This window comes from Sarcophilus harrisii, chromosome 4, assembly GCF_902635505.1.
Source record: "Sarcophilus harrisii chromosome 4, mSarHar1.11, whole genome shotgun sequence".
Classification (NCBI taxonomy): domain Eukaryota; kingdom Metazoa; phylum Chordata; class Mammalia; order Dasyuromorphia; family Dasyuridae; genus Sarcophilus; species Sarcophilus harrisii.
The window spans coordinates 198,376,893-198,395,699 of NC_045429.1; the positions used below are offsets into that span (position 1 = coordinate 198,376,893).

At 32.4% G+C, this 18,807-nt stretch overlaps 1 pseudogene; it reads right to left on the reverse strand.

Annotated features, from left to right (window-relative positions):
• Positions 1 to 5,783: 5,783 nt before the first annotated feature.
• Positions 5,784 to 7,143, reverse strand: LOC100932886 (annotated as a pseudogene).
• Positions 7,144 to 18,807: the final 11,664 nt, after the last annotated feature.

The following is an 18,807-nucleotide window of genomic DNA, read 5'->3' on the forward strand; positions in this document are numbered from 1 at the left end:
ATGAATCAAAAGACATATCATTTTTCCCTTTCTACCTATTTCAAAGTTCTGTTGCAAGGGGAAGTGATAAAGCAGTAGATACACATACACCAGAAGCTATAGTCATAACCCTACATACAGGAAGTCTAAGTCATAGGGTCATCTTCTCACTGGAAGTAGCAGTGTGATTCAGCAGCCCCCTGGGTGTCTGAGCAGTTTTGTAAGGATCACACTGTTCACCACACACCAACAGGAGTAGGAAAAAAGGCTAGAAAAATGCCTTAAAAATTGTCTGCTAATCGAATCCTTGCCAGATTACTGTGGCAGGCAGAGATCCCACTCTAGGGTTGAAATGCTTAGAAAATGTACAAAGATTTGTGCAAAGTTGATTCTGTTCACATGGAATGTGTGCACACTTACAGAACACAAAAAATCCAGTAGATCTGAAAGATGTTCAGCTCTTGTTGCAAGAGAACTCAACAGATATCATATCCAATAGCAACCCTGAGTGAAACAAGATTGGCAAATGAAGTCTAGCTTACTAAAGTTGGAGCTGGATACATGTTTTTCTGGAGTGGTGCAATGGAGGGCATGCAGTGACATGAAGCTGGTGTAGATTTTGCAATTAAAACTAAGTCAAAAAAAAATATATGAAGACCTGGAGACCCTTATCATCAATGTGCCATAAATGGTCAAGTTAATAATCCTGAGTGACTTAAATGCTAGAGTAAGTTCAGACTACCAGATATGGCAGGGAGTCCTTGGAGTAACAGAGTTGTAAACAGCAACAGAACTTACAACTTACTTACTACTTACTTACTTACTTAATTATTACTGAAGACTTCTGCATCTCATGACTTTCACATCACCAATATAAGTATTCTGTTTACCTAAGTGCAATAAAACTTCATGGATACAGTCTCACAGCAAACATTGGAATTTAATAGCTCTTTATGGGCCAAAGACCTATGGTGCACCTCAACCACTCAATTTGCATAGAATTACATTGATTAGTGGTAAGGACATGATCCTAGAGAGGATAGCCTGAAAATTTACATAGTATTCTCAACAAACCATCATTAATTAATGTTGAAGCCACTGACTGTTTACTTCTGGTTGAATCAATCCCTCCCTAGTTGAAGCTCCAGTTAAAGAAGTTTTGAATGGCTCTATGGGCAAAACAGAATAAAATTAGCTCAAAAGAAACATGAGATGCACAAAATTAGAGAATCCACCCTAAATATTCATATGAATTATTTGTGTCTGACTTGTGGCAGAATATTCCAAACTTGTATTGGTCTGATCAGTCTTTGTGCAACTCTGGACACATTTGGACAGTAGCTTAACTCTAACTAGTGATATAATATAGTGATATAATTTTGGTCCTCTTTGAGAATGAAGAACAACAATTATGTACAAATATATTTAATAGCAAAAATTGGAAACTAAGAGTAATGTTTATCAATTATGAAATGTCTGACTTCATTTGGTGTAAGTGAAATGGAAAACTATTGCTCAATAAGGGACAAAACAAATGGACAAACAAAACACTTTAGGAAAACATGCATGAATGGATGAACTGATGTAGAGTGAACAGAACTAGAAGAAAAATGTGTACTATAACAAAAAAAATTGTAAAAATGAACTTTGAGACTTAAAAACTTTGATCAACACAATGATCAACTATAATTGTAGAGAGATCACACCTCCCCTAAAAGGTGATAGATTAGTTATGTGGAATAATATGCATATATTTGGACAAAGTAAATATGAGAATCCTTTTTTTTTTTTTTTTTTTTTTTTTTTTGCTTGACAATACAAATGCATTTGTTGAAAGCTTGTTGTTGTGTTTTATTTTCTGGTGGGGGGAGGAGGTAAACTTTCAGTGGGATAATGACAAAGAGAGGGTGGAGACCATAGGAAAGCCCTTGACCCAAGCCATCTTCAGCAAAGATAAGTGTCTTTATTTTGAACCTGAATCATTTACTGATTGGACTAAGAACTTAGGAGAATAAGCTTTGCCTCAAGCTTCAAATCTAACTTCACATTATGATGAGAGAGTAGAACACAAATTAAGTGTAATGGTTAATATTGAACTTAATACCCTAGCCAATTATCTGTCTATTAATATAATTGTCATCTATATATCTTATCTTATGTAATATATAATATACTGTGTTCACCTATCTCTTATATATGATATGTGTGTAGATACATTTATATGTAATATATAAGCTTTCTTATAGTTCTAGAGATTATTACTATTCCTTTTTAAAAGAGGTTTTAAAAAATATTGAGAGGTACTTTTTTTTTCTTCTGCAGCACAACAGATACTTTATTTCATAATAATTTGTTTATATCAAAGACTGGAGTTGCAAGAGACTAAAATTAGTGCAGTATTTCTCTGGTCTAAAGGACTAAGGTATTCATGATTTTGGGCACATAAAAAAGAGACTAACAATATATTGACTAAAAGGAATAATCAGCAGGAGGGACTGACCACATCTGAAGCCTTATTGTAATCCTGTTTGTAAGTTGTACAACAATGCAATGGTGAATAATTATAAAGATTTTCATGCAATTCTATACAATTTGCATTATGTACCATTTTCTTCATAAAGTAAAGAGATGTCTTAATATTTTTTTCACAATAGATTTTTAAAAATAAGAACAAAATAACTGGTAATAGATCTGTGTTTGTAGGTTTCTATAGTTACTTGACACAATCGAAAAATCCTTGAAGAAGTAAAGAAATTTCTTTGTGGATTCCTCTTACTTGATTTGATTTTGTTGGTTAAGTAATTCTATATTATTTGAGTAAAACATTGACTGGCATCTCAAAGGGTGTTTTTGTTACAGTTTATCCTTATAAATTCAGTCTCCTCCAGTGAGGGGGACATTATATAGTTGATACCAAAGAAATACTATTAAACTCTGTGTGTGTTTGAAATGTCCACAATAGGCAGGTCACACAGAGCATCTCAAATGGGAAAATGGAATTCTCAATATAGAGATTTATTTAAAAATTCAGGGTAAGTCTGTGAGGAAGAGGTACCCCAATGTTAAGTCATTTCTTTAGACAGAGGGATAAGAAAAGAGAAAAGAGAAGAGAAAAAGGAGAAAGTTAAATTTTTGGGAATAGGTGGTTTAGAGGTAAATTCTATTCACTTTGCTATTGACTAAAAATAGTCAGGGTTGTAGGGTCATCAAATTGTAATAATGAATGGAGTCAATAGATTATTTACTACACTAAGCTTACTTATTTATTTTTCTTTCTTTTTTTCTGACATGGAAATTTGAAAGTCAGTTCCTCTGTCTCTGGTCAGATTAGATATGAAAGGGTTAATTAATTCCATTGGGTTCAAGTTCCTTCTTGCCTTTCCCTACATGTGATCAATATTCTCTCCTTTGTTGGTATTTTAGTTCCCTACTTTGATTTGAATTTGGGATTATTCATCTCTGACAACTTGAAATATAACAATGCCCAACAAATATTTCACTTATAGATTGTGCATAATCAAATGTATATGATCAGATGCATATGATAAAAATGAAAAAGTTGAGCAATGAGGATATGGAGAAATCTCTAGTTCCTCAGCTAAATAGATAAGACAAACAGCCCTAAGTGGAGGAAAATATGCCTTTGTTTTCTTAGTGGTTTATCAAGATTGAATTCTGTTATCTACTAAGAGGACCATTGGATAGTCTAGCTAAAGTATTTTAGGTGGTTCCATATTGGTGAGAGAAACAAGAATAAATAAGGTGCTATTATATGTCTTTTTTGTTAATTGAATAAGAACATAGAGGTTTATAAAGAAGAAATAGTTGAACAGAATAAGAATTTAACAAGTGTTTTCTTTTTTTTATTTGAACATAGTATCTTTAAAAAAATTTTATAGATTTTTATTTACAAGATATATGCATAGGTAATTTTTCAGCATTGACAGTTGCAAATCCTTTTTAACAAGTGCCTTCTGGATTTTCCTTTTCCTCCAAACCACAGGAAAGATGAAGATTATTAGAAAGTTGAACATATCAAATATATTGAGCATATTAAAATCAGCCACTATTTCATGGAAAGTACCATTTGTCTCATCTATGTAGGAATAATTTCAGGTCAAAGAAAAAAGACATTGGCTTCTTACTTCACTGTAGTATTTTCCTTTGTGCCACCTGAATCAATCTGAAGGTTGTGCAATTTAAGATAGAAGAAATGGAATTTAATTGAATTATATTGCAAATATTCATGGAAGCTTAGAAAAAAAATCACATATTATGTGAAGCTGGTTTCAAATGTAAGTTAACCATGTAGGGGACAGTCCTATTACTTCTCTTGTTAGGGACATGATGCTTTATTCTCTTTGAATTAAAGAGCTCTAAAATGTTATTCTTTTTTGGGGGGGTGAAACATATTTAATTTTTTTTTAAAACAGACTCAGGAGAGACAAGAAGGATATAAGCAGAGATCTAATAAATAAAGGAAGACTTTTTTTTTAAGTTAAAAATATGCTCCCCGCTAAAGATCTGAATTCCAATTTGAGTAGAAATCCCTTACCATGTCAAATGGACTCGCTGTGATGGGTTCATGAGAGGATATGGACAAGAGATATATAGAAATGGGCATAAATGAATAGCTTGAGCCTAATATATGGAGAAAAGTATATCTGCCTTAGTAAAATCAAATATCCATGGGAATATTAGAGAGCCCCACAAGGGGAGAAGAGCATGCAAATGTAAGTATACTCACAGAGACTTTATACAATATAGACTTAGTACATCTCTTGTTTGTTCCCTTTATTTCTTCTTAGCATGTTAAGGCTTAGACTTGCCACAATCACTTGTATTTTTATTCAGGGGATTTGGGATATCATCAGAAGACTAGATTGCAGCTTTTCTATAACTTTAACTTTCCTTTCCTTTAACTTTTCTGAAATTTCAATGTTTGGGACCAGTCATCTCTTGGTCACCCCAGTAAAATAAGGCTTTCCCAAGCTGTCACCCAGGGTTTTGTTGTAATTCTGTTCTGGAACCCACTTATCAATTCTTTAAGGCAGAAGTTGTAATAACAATAAGGCAGATTGTATTGAGTTCAGAGTGGAATTACATGACAATACATTGGCTAAAGTTTTACTATCTAGAGGCACAAGATGAGTCAATGTCAAGGTGGCTGTGAGAGGGCAAAAGACATGAAGGCAATAATTAAAAAGAGGGAAGACCTCAGTTTCCTTATCTGTAAAATGAGGGCATTGTACCAGCTGGTTTCTGAAAGGCCTTCTCAATTCTAGATCTGTTATAATCAATAGTCAATAAACATTTAAATGCCTATAGTATTAGGGATATAAAAAGAGAAAAATGTTATTAGAGACAAAATTAAGAAAATTGAAAGAGAGGAGAAATAGGAAAAGGAATTCTATAGAAATTCTGCTATATGCAGGTGACATAGAAAAGAGATTATCTGACCAAGAAATTCTTCTGAATATATGGACATCTCAAAGAATTTTCTGAAAGTCTTCAAGATAAGTATTTTCCTTTTTTCCAATCACGTTTTAATAATTTGTTAAAATTCATATTTCCAAGACTTATTCGACTATTAGATCCACAACTTAAATACCACCTGGGGTGGAGAGAGAAACAAATTATGAAACAGAATGAATAAGAATTAACTTTTGTAAACACAGATTAGTAGCATATAGTATATTATCAATATAGTATAGTAAATTATCAATCAAAACAAAACTGGGTTACTGACCTTGCACCTTACATTATTGGTAGTGACAAGTAGGAGGTTCTGTGTACTTACAAGGCTATCTTTTTTTAATCAAAATTGAACTACAGGTGAAGAGTCCACCTATCTTTTTCACTTCTGTGATACAACAGGTGTCAACATGTGGTTTTTCAGTTTTTCAAATACCTTGGCACTCTCAGGGTACTCTTGTAGGGGTTGTGCAAGAAAGTATGACTTTTGTTTGGGTTATTTAACCCAATAGTTTGCTGCACATCATCAGGCACAGTCACTTTGTTATAGTGAAGGTCACTCATCTGCTATGTGATCTTGAGAATTTTTTGTGCAGGTTCATTTGACCATTCACCTAATTTGTGATTAGGTTGGGTCCAATCTTGCTGCAGAAACTTTTTAAATATAGAATATCAGCCACTGCAAAGAACTGAAAACTGAGTGGATGCCCTTATCTTGGAGAATGGCTGAATAAGTTATGGTATATGAAAGTAATGGAATATTATCCTATAAGAAACGATCAGCAGGATGATTTCAGAAAGATCTAGTGAGACTTATATGAACTGATGCTAAGTGAAGTGAATAATTGCTGTACACAGCAACAACAAGATTATGCAATGATCAATTCTGATGAATGTGATTCTTTTCAACAATAATATGATTCAGGCTAATTCCAATAGACAAAATAAAGAGGGCCATGTGCATCCAAAAAGTGGATTATGGGCATAAATATGGTTCACATCTAGTATTTTCAGGTTTTTGTTGTTGTTTACTTGATTTTTATTTTCTTTCTCATTTTTTTCCCTTTTTGATCTGATTTTTCTCATGTAGCATGGTAATTGTGATAATTTGTATAGACAAATTGCTCATGTTCAGCATATATTGGATTACTTGCTGTCTAGGGGAAGACGCGGGAAGAAAGGAGGGAGAAAAAAGTTGAAACAAGGTTTTGCAAGGGTGAAACTATCTTTGTATATATTTTGAGAATAAAAAACTATTTGTTTAAAAAAAAAAAAGAAAAAGAATAGCAGTCATTGGCATTGTGGAAACAGCATAAGCCTTGAAAGAGTCAGCTAGAATTTCAAAACCGTGTTCATTTGTTCTTTTGGAAAGACCCACAAAAATAATCCCCTGCCTCTGAATAAAACATCTTCACCATTAAGATTGCATTTCCAGCTGTCATCTCTACTGTGTTAAGCTAGAGAGTTTTTTTAATGCTCCTTTTATCATTTTATCATATTCTTCAGCTCACCACTCCAGAACAGGAGGGCTGTCTTTTTGCACACCTTGACCATGTCAGGCAGGCTTTTGTCTGTCAGCAACTCTACCACTTACAGCCTCAGTTTATCCTTGACCACCCTTACATAAAGCTGATGCTTCAGCTTGGCTGGGGAGAAAATTCTCTGGTTGCCCTTATGGCTCCAGAGCATGTGCTGGTAAAGGAACTCAGGAAATCCCTGAACAATTTTGTGGTTGATGCAGAGAAAGGTGGAGAGATAACCAGCATGGCCATGGCCTCCAGCAGTGACCAGAGAGACTAGAGATGCAGGCAATGAGTAAGGTTTGCCCAGTGGGCGAACTGACTGATATAATGTTGTACTTTTTGATGTGAAGCAAAAAGTTTGTGGATTTTTTTTTAATATATGTTCATCTAGGACAGAATGAAATTAAGAAATTTCTTTCTAGCTAAAGCTGTTATTTTATGAATAATTATTAAAAAGTGTATTTTAAAAAGTAATTATGAAAGTATTACTGACAGACACCATGTAAGTATTAGGGAAAACAGCTCTCCCCCCAAAAAACAAAAACAAAAACAAAACAAAACAAAGAACCAATCCTTGAGTGCAAAGATTTTACATTCTGATTGTGAAGGCTACCTGTAAAAAGTCATACTAGGAAATATATGGAGTAAAAAATGGAAGATAATGGAAGCAAGGAGGCATTGGGGGTAGAGGAAGTGGTAATTACTGGCAGTGATCTCCTGTAGAAGATGAATTTGAGTTGACTCTTGAAGGCATTAGTGGTATGAGACTCAGCCTGAGAGAAAGAGTATCATTGGTAAGGAACAAGAAGACCTAAGTTGTGATAATATAGAGTAGGTTGAAGAATTTAAATTGTAAGCAGCCTAGGAAGATAGGAACTTTTAAAGGGCTTTGAATTTCAAAGATTTTTATATTTTATTCTTGAGGTAATAGGGAGCAAATGAAGTTTATTAAGCAATATAATCAAACTTGCTCTTTAAGAAAATTATTTCTATAGCTGATTAGAAGATAGAGAAAAGAGATATTGGAATTAGGAAGAGCTGTAAAAAATCTACTTTAATAATCATGAATGAGGGATGAGGGGCCTGCATCAGTGTTGTAGTTGTGTGCATAGAAAGAATTAGACATATGTAAGAGAAGTTGTGAAATTAGAACCAACAAGATGGAAAAAAATAGTTTATGTTGAATGAGTATAAATTAATAGTTAAATATGATACAGTTGTTCAAAGCATGGGTAACTGAAAGTATAGAAAATCTGAAGAAAGGAGGATAAGAGATGGTGTTAGGAAAAGAAAATGGGTTCTGTTTTAAACATGTTCGAGAGGTATAGAAAAACATACATATAAGTTTAAACAACAATATATACATGCATATATGCATATGTATATACACATACACATTTATGCACATATATATTTATAAATCCCTTTATGAATCACTGCCTTGTTGCAGTGGAGGAGTTTGTAGAGATCAATGAAACTGTGAGCTATTCAGTATCCCCAAGAAAAATAAGTCATAGAAAATATAGTCCACAGAGTCTAAATGAGTCAGATCAGCAAAAACATATATAAAAATACATACATGTATATACATGTGTACATGTATGTATAAATATGCATGTTTATACTTTATATGTGTAAAGTATAAATAGATATGTGTAGACCCATGTATATTATTCATAGTACCTGTTATAATTAAATTATTTAAGCAAATTAGTCCTATGAGTAGCTTCACTGGCCAAAAAAAAAAAAAAGGATGTGGATGTGTATGTTCTAAATAAAGACTTTTCATCTAATATAGATGTTATTCTTAAATGTTACTTCGTAATCAAACAGCAACATTAATTACAAAATAGCCATTGGATGGACGAAAGTATTTAAAGATACATTTTAAAGACTGTGTCAGGCTGCTTTTAAATGTAGGCAGAACTAATAGTAAATGACAACTTTTCCCATCCAACTGACATTTGCAGTTACAGTTATTTTAAAGGTCCTCTTTTTGCCCCTTAATTACAGGCACAAGATGAGTCCCACACAAAGAGAGCCTTCCTTTGGAAAATGGAGTCATTAATGTGCAATTTTGTAGTTAATATTCTATCATCTCCAAGTAGATTTGTCCAGGTCTCTTTTCCCAAGGCTTTTTGGTTTAGGTATCCATAGCAACCCTGACTTATACTTCAAGAAAAGAGCTCAACTAAGCATCCCTTAGTGACTATCTTGTTGACTTAACAAGCTACAAATCTACCTAACTGAGGACTGGTTCCCTAAAAACAAAATAAAGAAACCAAAACAAACAATCTTTTCAGTCAAGGGACACTAGAATATATAAACTCCTATCATAATAGGTAGGACTGAGAATTAAGCCCTCATCTTTCAAAGCAATAGCTGTTACAGGTAAGTCATCTTAGATAATAGAACTCGGGGAGGGAGGAACTCACATGATCGAATTCCCTTAAGTATTAAGGAAAAATCAAATGATTGAAAACTGTTTTTAGTTATATGAAATGTACAAATATTAAAAGATTTCTATGAAGAACAAACAAAATAGACTCAAGAAAATATAATACCAATGTAAATGAAAAGATCACAAAAAAGAAATTGTGCTGAGTAATGGAATAATCAATATATTCATAGAAATATAGCTTCTAACTCAAAAGAGAGATATGAGAGAAGACCAGGAAGATATTTTTTAAATAAGAAATGGTGTCTCTGTCAGATATTTTAATTTGATTAAGTGTTTTATTTTTTCCATAAAAGAGGAAGGAAGGAAATCACTATTACTGAACATCTCTATGTGCCAAGTGATATGCAAAATGTTTTCAAAACATTGTCTTATTTAACCCTCATAAAAATCTTGGCTATAGGTGCCCATTTTACAGTTGAAGAACCTTAGGCCAAGAAAGGTTCAGTGACTTAACTAGGGTCATAGAGCTAATAAATGTTGGAGGTTAGATATGATCTGAGGTCTCCCTGATTCTGGGACCATAGTTCTACCCACTCTACTACCTACCTGGAGAATTTCAAAGAGGTAGGGAGAAGTGTCAGTGGTGAAATATATTTAAAATAAAGACATTAACAAAGCATTGAAAAAAACCAAACAAACAAAACCTCTCTCCATATGTAAAAGTTCTTTTTTTAAAGTTTGATTTAAACAAACAAACAAACAAACAGGCACTACTTCTAAAAAAGCTTGAAATTCTATTGAAGTTAGTAGCATTTACCAGCACTTCTTTGAAATCATCTTTTATGCATAATGCAATAAATGGTACACAGGAGATACTCACTTAATGTTAATGAACAGTATAAGAAGAATCAATATGATCCTCCCAGGAGTTTAATCTTCATTGTTAGACTGAAAGGGTTAGAAGGGTTTATTTAAATGTCAATAATTTACATGATTATCTATGCTTAAGTAAAGATATGATACCTCTCAGACTTAGTTATGACTAATATTTACCTACCAGGACATATAACCTAAGATATCCACTATCAAAGCAAATAGAACAAACTTTCTTTTCTTACATTTTCTGTAACAATCTGAAAAAGGTAACAATCTGTTACCATAACTCATTGTTACGTAACATTCATAAAAGAGAAAGAGAAAGCCATGACAATGGCCATAGGTTATAGTTCCTTTTATGGTAAATATTTTTGCCATAGTGTTATAGCAGAACTTAGAAACATTTAAGTTTATTTATGTTGTTTATTTTTGATATGTGCAATTGGATGTTAAGCATTAATTTTTTCCTTGTTAAAGCAATCCTAAGATCAAAATATCAGATATCTAGAGCCAAAATGACCAACTAAGACAATCTCCCATTTTATAGATGAGAAAATTGAGGTCGAGAGGTCAAGTATCATGCATAATATAATAAATTTAGATTCATTATGCCATTTTGAGAGAGAAACAAAATAAGAGAGAGGCAGAGAGAGAGAATAAAAAACACTCTGAGACAGAAAGACAGAGACAGACAGATATACAATCACACAGACACGCACAGAAGGAAAGAGAGAAACAGAGATGCAGAGACAGAGTGGCAGAAAGAGAGAGTGACAGAGAGACACACAGAGAGACAGAGACAGACAGCAACAGACCTCCAGAGAAAGAGAGGAGAAGGGAGAGCATCTCTTTTTGTAATATAACACATTATTTTGGACACCATGGAAGCTTAGTAGATGGGTTCAATTGCTCTGGATATCAAGTTTATGCCAGCCCATCATTGTGACATACAAATGATCTGTCAATGAAACATAAAATTTGGAAAATTCTGAAAAATAGGAAAGGTTTTGAATATGGTTCCAGTGTTAGTCTATTTCTTCTCTCCAAGAGCAAGTATAAATAGGGGAAGTTTCATAGCTAGATGATTGATAAAATGGTCTTTTTTTTTTTCCTTGTATGACTTGATTTCAATCCTATAGTGAAAATTACAGGTTAGTGGAAAAAAAGATAGAAGGTATTATGAATCACACAATTCTTAAACTACCTGTAAATATCATATGTTGATAATCTTAATGTGGGATCTTTGTCCATTATGTTGGCTTTGTGCCCTTCAGTATTGTCAATGACTTGGATAAAGGTATAATCATGAAATATGCAGACAACTCAAAACTGAGATGGATAGCTAATACTTTATATGGCAGTCATAAAGAAAATTATATTGAAAAACTAACATTGGGCTATAGAAATCAACATAAATAAATGTAAAATATATATTTAAAACAGTTTCCCCTTTTACTTTTGTAAACATTAGTTGTTAGTCAAAAAGGTTTTTTTTTTTTTTTAAATACCTACTATTTATCAGGCACTGAGTTCCCTTCTGAGTGATGAATATTATCATAACTATTTGTGATGATGAATAAGTGTAGAAGAATTAGCTGGCTAAACTTGGAAGATCTTAACAGGGGCATTCAAGGAGGTCTTTTATTTTTTAACTAAGAAGTTGTCATCTTAAGCATTGCCATAACAACTAATGAACTATTTTTCTCTTGGTTTCTTTTCTCCCTTTAGGTCTGGAGGTATAAAGAAAAGCAAAAAAAAAAAAAAAAAAAAAAAAAAAAAGTTGAACCTAGTATTAAGAGGCTCATGGTTAAATGGAAAGACAACATGTAAACAATAATGTATACTTTATGACATATACAGGATAAGTTGATCCAGAAAGAAGGTTATTAAGATTTAGGAAACACTTGCAGAACATGGATTTACACTCAGACTTGAAAGTAGTCAGGGAAGCTGGAGAGGTAGCCAGCAAAGGGACACAGAATTAGGGGTGGGATATTTTCAGAGAGAAAGAACAAAGAGGCCATCTACCACTGGAATCAAGTGTTTGGGGGGGGGGGGAACAAACAAATGTAGGAAAATTTGAAAAGTAGCATAGTAATGTTTGATTAAGAGCTATACAAAGGATTTTATTATTTGATCCTGAATGTAATATTTTTATTCTGTTTACTTCTCTTTTGTACTATCTCTATGAAAATTCTTTAGATAAGGAATATTGAATATTCTTTAGTGTCATTCTTTAAAACAACTTTTGATGTAGCTTATTTCTGGCATTCCTTAAATATGCTTGGATATATGCATATATATGTAAATGCATACATATATATATATATATATATATATACATTTATATAGATATAGGTATGTAATATCCTTCTCTCTAAGAATCATTTTTATAACAATGAAATTTTAAAAGACCCTTTTTTCAGGGATGCTGAATATTAGTCAACACTTCAACCCCATTGAAAATTACACACTATTCCACCTTGTTCTAGTATTTTACAGTCATAGTCTCTTACCTCTGAGTGAAGAGTGGGGGGGTGCATTTTTAGATATTTTCTTTGAGCCCAATCTCAGTCATAATTTTACAACATCCACTTTTACTTGTAATATTGTTGTTCTTTGCAATTACATGACCATGGTCATTGTGCATATTATTTTTCTTGGTTTTAACTATCTATAAAAGAACTAGTAAATTATTTATTAATTTGGAATTAATAATTAATTAATACCTGCAATATAGAAATTATTCTCAAAATTTAGAAAGAAAAACAAAGCTTTTTAAAACCTTTATGAGACAAATTTTCTCCTAATACTCAAATCAGGCAAGAACAAAACAAAGAAGGGGAACTAAGCATTAATATCATGAATGAATATCAATTCAAAAATTGCAAATAAAACTCTGGGAAAAGCCTATGACAATATCACTATTAGCAAATTGGATTTCTGAGGGATATATAAGGGTGTTTCAGAATGAGTGCCATACCTCTTTCATTTTACCTTTTCCCTTAAATCATGTTTAGCTGATCTTCTAGTAAAAAATATTAAAGTTTAGTTTGAGTCTGCTTCTAGATGTAAATGATGGGAATTATGGATTCTCCCCACCTTCTGGAATGCACAAATATCCTCTATTTCTTATTGACTATTCTGACTCAGATTTATACTCTGTCATCACTAAACTTGGTTGCTGAGACAGAACATTGTGTACATACTAAAAGGGAAGAGGAAATCCCTACCCATACAAGCTCTTGTCAGCCTCAAAGTGTGAGAACTGTCCATGGGTATTCTGATGTGTTCAGTTGGAAAAAGAAGCTTGTCACCAGGTGACAAGCTGTGAATTCATGGTTTTCCTTGCACCTATGCAAAAGATGGGGCTTACTTCTGCTTATATATTCTTTTCTTTGGTATATTATGTGAAATCTCAAAAGGCAACTGGTATTTCCTCTTTCTTTAGCATTCAAACAGTAAGATTGTGGCTACTACAGTACTTGCTATAGCAACAATAGCAGAAATAGTTTGAAATGAAAAGATTTGCTCACAGAGAAATTCTGGAAAGATAAAGGTCACTTGGTGTTAATCAGATTGTCCTCAAGAGAGGTAAAACATAAAACAGTCAACTAGCAGCCCTTAAATATGGTACATATAAATATGAATAGAAACACATGTGAATAACATATTGAGTTATAATATTGATAATTATTTACATCTTAACTTTTCAAATGTAGACAGGCAATGTGCTGTGCTTACTAGGGAGCAGGGTAGAAAAGGGAGCTGGATTTCATGTGGGAAACTGGAAAATGATTTTGATGATTTCAAACACAAGCCGTTTTTAAAAATACAAGTATTTCCCCAGTGATTATGTGTGGATAAAAATAGTAGAATATCACAATCTCTGAAGAATCAAAATTGAGTGAGACTCAAAGGGAAATGGAAAATTGTATGGTGAAAGTAAAGAAAAGACATATAATATATGTATTAGGAAATATATGACTAAAAAAGAAAGTGGGTTACTTGTATAGTAAGAATTAAAGTTGTATAGTCTGAATATTGCTCTGGTACCTACCTACTATTAAAAGACAAAGAATTATATCTCTAGCACTGGATAGATACACTATGGAGATTTTGTAAGAGGATATGGAAAAAAATTTTCCAAAATGAAAAGTTGCAAATATAAGAAAATTAGCACCCTCTGTGGTAGGTATCACATTGAAAAGGTCGTGGATCTATTGAAGTCTTAAAATATTAAGATTAAGATCAATAAAGAACTTTACTCACTAAACTCTATGAAATAGGTAGTTCAAATATTATAATTCTAATTTTATAAAAGAGGAAATGCAATGTCAATGAAATTACTTGATCAGTTAATATTATATCTAGTATAGACTTGAAACTAGGTTTTTTGATTATAAGAGTAATACTCTTTTTACTACCCCATAAAATATCCATCCTTACTGATATTACTTATAGTTAATATTAAGGATATTCTAAGTGGTTTTCCACAATAATGTTGAAAATTTTTAAATTTTCTGTTAAAGACATAAAAATTATACTTAAAGAATTAAATGAAATATGGTACATTGGGAAAATCGCTAGGGAGTCATAGATTTTTTTTCAGGTATTTGATCTGGTGCTTACATTATTGTAACTATCTTCTTTTTTTGACATAGTTTTAGTTTATTTTGGGAAAGACTGATTTAAATTGGCTTCTCTTTAAGTATCAGACTAGAACAAAAAAGTAGCTTTGAAAAGTAGTTAAAATGCTTGATTTCAAAATTCATTTTTTCAAGATTATTTAAAACAACAAATGCAAACCTCGAGATAAATATGTAAAAATAAATGTAAAGAAAGCCCTATTTAAAAAAAAAATAACTCCACCCCATAGAAATCTTTGTTATATTGTCAACTCTTAATGGTTCTCTTTATTTTTTTAATTTAAATCTATTTATTTATATATTTAATATTTCACCCATTACATTCAAAACAATTTTTTTTACATTTACTTTTAAGATTTTTCAGTTCTGAATTCTCTCCTTTATCTCCAACCACAATTAAGAAATTACATATGAAGTTATGCAAAACGTTTCCATAAAAGTCAAGTTGTGAATGAAAACATAGATCTCCCTTCCTAATGAAAATAAAAACCGTCAAGAAAAATTAAGTTAAAAACAGAATAATAGAGAAAGAGAATGTTTTAATCTGTATTCAGACATAATCAATTACTTCTCTGGGTATTGATTTTTTTTTTCATCCTAAATCCTTAAAGTAGTTGTGGATGATTGCATTACTGAGACTAGCAAAGTCATTTATAGCTGGTCATCCCAGCTTTTTACACTAGTAGATTTCACTTTGTTTGTGGAAGATTATGCAGGCTTTTTTTTTTTTTTTTTTTTCTGAGAGGGTCCTGGTCATCATTTCTCAGAGAACAATAATATTCCATCATAAATACATACCACAGTTTTAACACTTGCTGGGTTCTCTTTGGTGTCTCTCAGCTGAGTGGTCTGGAAGTCACCAATATTGCCTTAGATTTGGGGGTCAGGAGTGGGCTGGAGTTGGACTGATGTGTCTTGCACTGGGACACCACATTGGACTCCCACCCAGTTGTTACAAAGCTTTTCTACTAGGCTTCTAAGTTGCCTTCAGTTGGCAAATGTTCTACTCCCATCTTTTTGGGAGTCTAATGCTCTAAAATTTTAGCATCATTATTTAAAGGAATTTGGGGAGAGTCTGGGCAAGAACTTGCATCTTGGCTCCACCCATCAATGTAACTATCAGTGACTTTGGACAAGTCACTCAATGTATCTGGGTGTGCCTCAGTTTCCTAATATTTAAAAGGAAGGACTTAGATTAGTTGGCCAGAGTTGCCCTCTCACTGAAGAGATTTTATGAAATCAAACCATCGAGTTTAAGAGCAAGGGGAAAAAATTAAGAGTGGAAGTATATAGAATGAATCCCTCATTTCATAGCTGAGAAAATGAGGTTCACTGAGGTTAAGGAATATGTTCAAATTTACAAAGTTAGTTGTGATTAAATATTTCATAACTTTAAAATTTCAAATTTTTAGCATTTAAGAAATTTTAGAAACATTTTCCATAATGTAAAAATCACAGTTTATCTTCCTTTAGATTTCAATGTAGTCTAAATCCTCTGTTACTATTTTTAAAGGGTATAAATGAAGCATTTGCTTTAGGTAATATTATTTAGAGCAAAATATTCTAAATTACCTTCTAGCCATGATTATAAAAACCATGCTAAGTAATAAAACAGGATTTTTAATTACTTTGCTTTTACCATCTGCCCAGTAATGCTGAGCATAATCTTCCTTCTATATGTAAGATTTAAGAACCCTGACTGAAATTTAAGTTAAGCCACTTTAGGTGTTTTAACTTCATCAAATCCAGGAAGCTTCAGGCTCCACGCATGATGAGGAAGAGGAACAGCTGCCAACTAGAACTGAGAGGAAAAGGTAAGTTAGAGATTTGAATAATTAAAAACAAAATCAAACCAAAAAATCTTACTCTAAGGTGCCATGATTTCAATTGTTTCAACTAAGACAAAACATTTGTAGCCTACCATTGCATCCATGCAAAGAAGCACATATTATGATTATGATTTGTTCTATTTATTGATGAAGTTGCCTAAGCTTAGAAAATTGGTTATGAAACTCAGGGCTACATTTTGTGATGCTGAGTTTTAATTGTTTACTTGTGATCTCTAAGCCTAAAAATAACTGTCTATTCTTGGTAGTGAATTAGTTCCGTCTTGCTGGAATACTTTAAGTGACATCACTATTATGATCAATGAAAAAACTTGAAATCATCTTTTTATTCACTTATTTCTATCACAAACATCTAATAATCCTTCTTAGATGGGTATTCAAATATATTTGTATGTCATTATTTCACTGGGGAGAAAGAAACAAAATAGTCCTGAAAAGAGAACATTTTATTCTTTGAGATGTCAAAATATTTCAAACACAGTGGAGAGAGCAGGGCATCTAATTAGATTAACTCCATAAACATTAACTGGTACTAATAATATTTTAGTAACTTCATACCAATAGCACAATGGCAATTTGTGTCTAGAAATTAAATAGGTTCAGTTTTATAGATCATGTAGGGAAAATGTAATAATTAATTAATGAATTTAAGTCAATTAAAAATATATTTAGTGCCTACTTGTATCAAGTATTATGCTAGTTGCCAGGGATAAAATATTAAAGTTGATAGATTAAAAGGATATCAGTAGACATATATTATTAAATGTATGCTGTGTGTAAGTACTGAAATACAAAGAGACAAAAGGATCTTATAATCTAAAGAGGGAGACAATGTGCCAAGAAAAATATAAATAAAACAATATTACACACACACATAAACCAATACCCATGCACACATACAGACATGAATGCACACACACACATATTTGATCCTATAGACAGTAGGAAGCCATTAGAGCTAATTGAGTAGGAGGATGACATGATCAGATAGAAAATAGCTAAGCTTTTATATAGTACTTTAAAGTTTCCAAATTGCTCTACATATTTCACCCTCACAACAGGGATGTTATTATTATCTCCATTTTTCAGATAAGAAAAACTGAGCTGAGAAAGTTTAAGTGGTTTTCCTAGTTAATAAGTATCTATGGTAAGGCTATGACTCGTATCTATCTAAATTCAAGTGCACCACTCTATTTACTATATTGACCAACTAAAATAAATGTATCTTATTCCCCAAAAGTGTTTAAATTGTACTTGGAAAATGAACTCTCTATGTAGATTAGTAAATACAAGGTAAATTTAAATAGTAAGAGAACATTAATAACTGAGGGGAATAAGGGAGAACTTGCTTGAGAGAACATGACACCAGAGTTGAATCTTTTACAATGATGGTACTGGGAGGCAAATATGTAAAAGTGGTGCAAACTCTTAGGTACAGGGAGCTGCTTGTGCAAATACAAAGAGATGAGAAATGAAATGCCACGCTGAGAAACAGCTAGAAGTCTAATCTAACTATTCTGTAGTGTGCGTGAAGGATACTAATAGGATATAAATAGAAAAAGGTAAATTGTATTCAAAAGGTGGCATGCCTTAAAATATAGGCTTAGATATTTGTATTTTATCCTAGAGACAATAAGGAGCCATTGACAATCTTTGAGAAATATAGCATATTGAAAAGATCACCACCCTTTAAGAATTTATCTTTCTTCTGTACAGGATTTTATATATGAACTTATATATTTAGCACTGATGATATGTAGTTCATTTATCTTTTACATTGCTCTGAGGCTTGTGAGTAGGAAACATGGTCAATTAAAATAATTCTGCACTTACTGTCAGGAGGGCTCTGTTCAAGTCTCCAGGTTTGGCATTATTTGTAATTCACAAATTCATTTTCCTTTTGTGTAAATTAGTGATAATAACTGTTCTGCCCATATCACAAGGTTGTATTGAAGGAAGTGCTTTGTAAATTATAAAGTTAGTTATATAGATATATGTACTTATTATATAATATTCAGGTATATGGCATATCTACAACAGCTAGGTATTGCAGACTT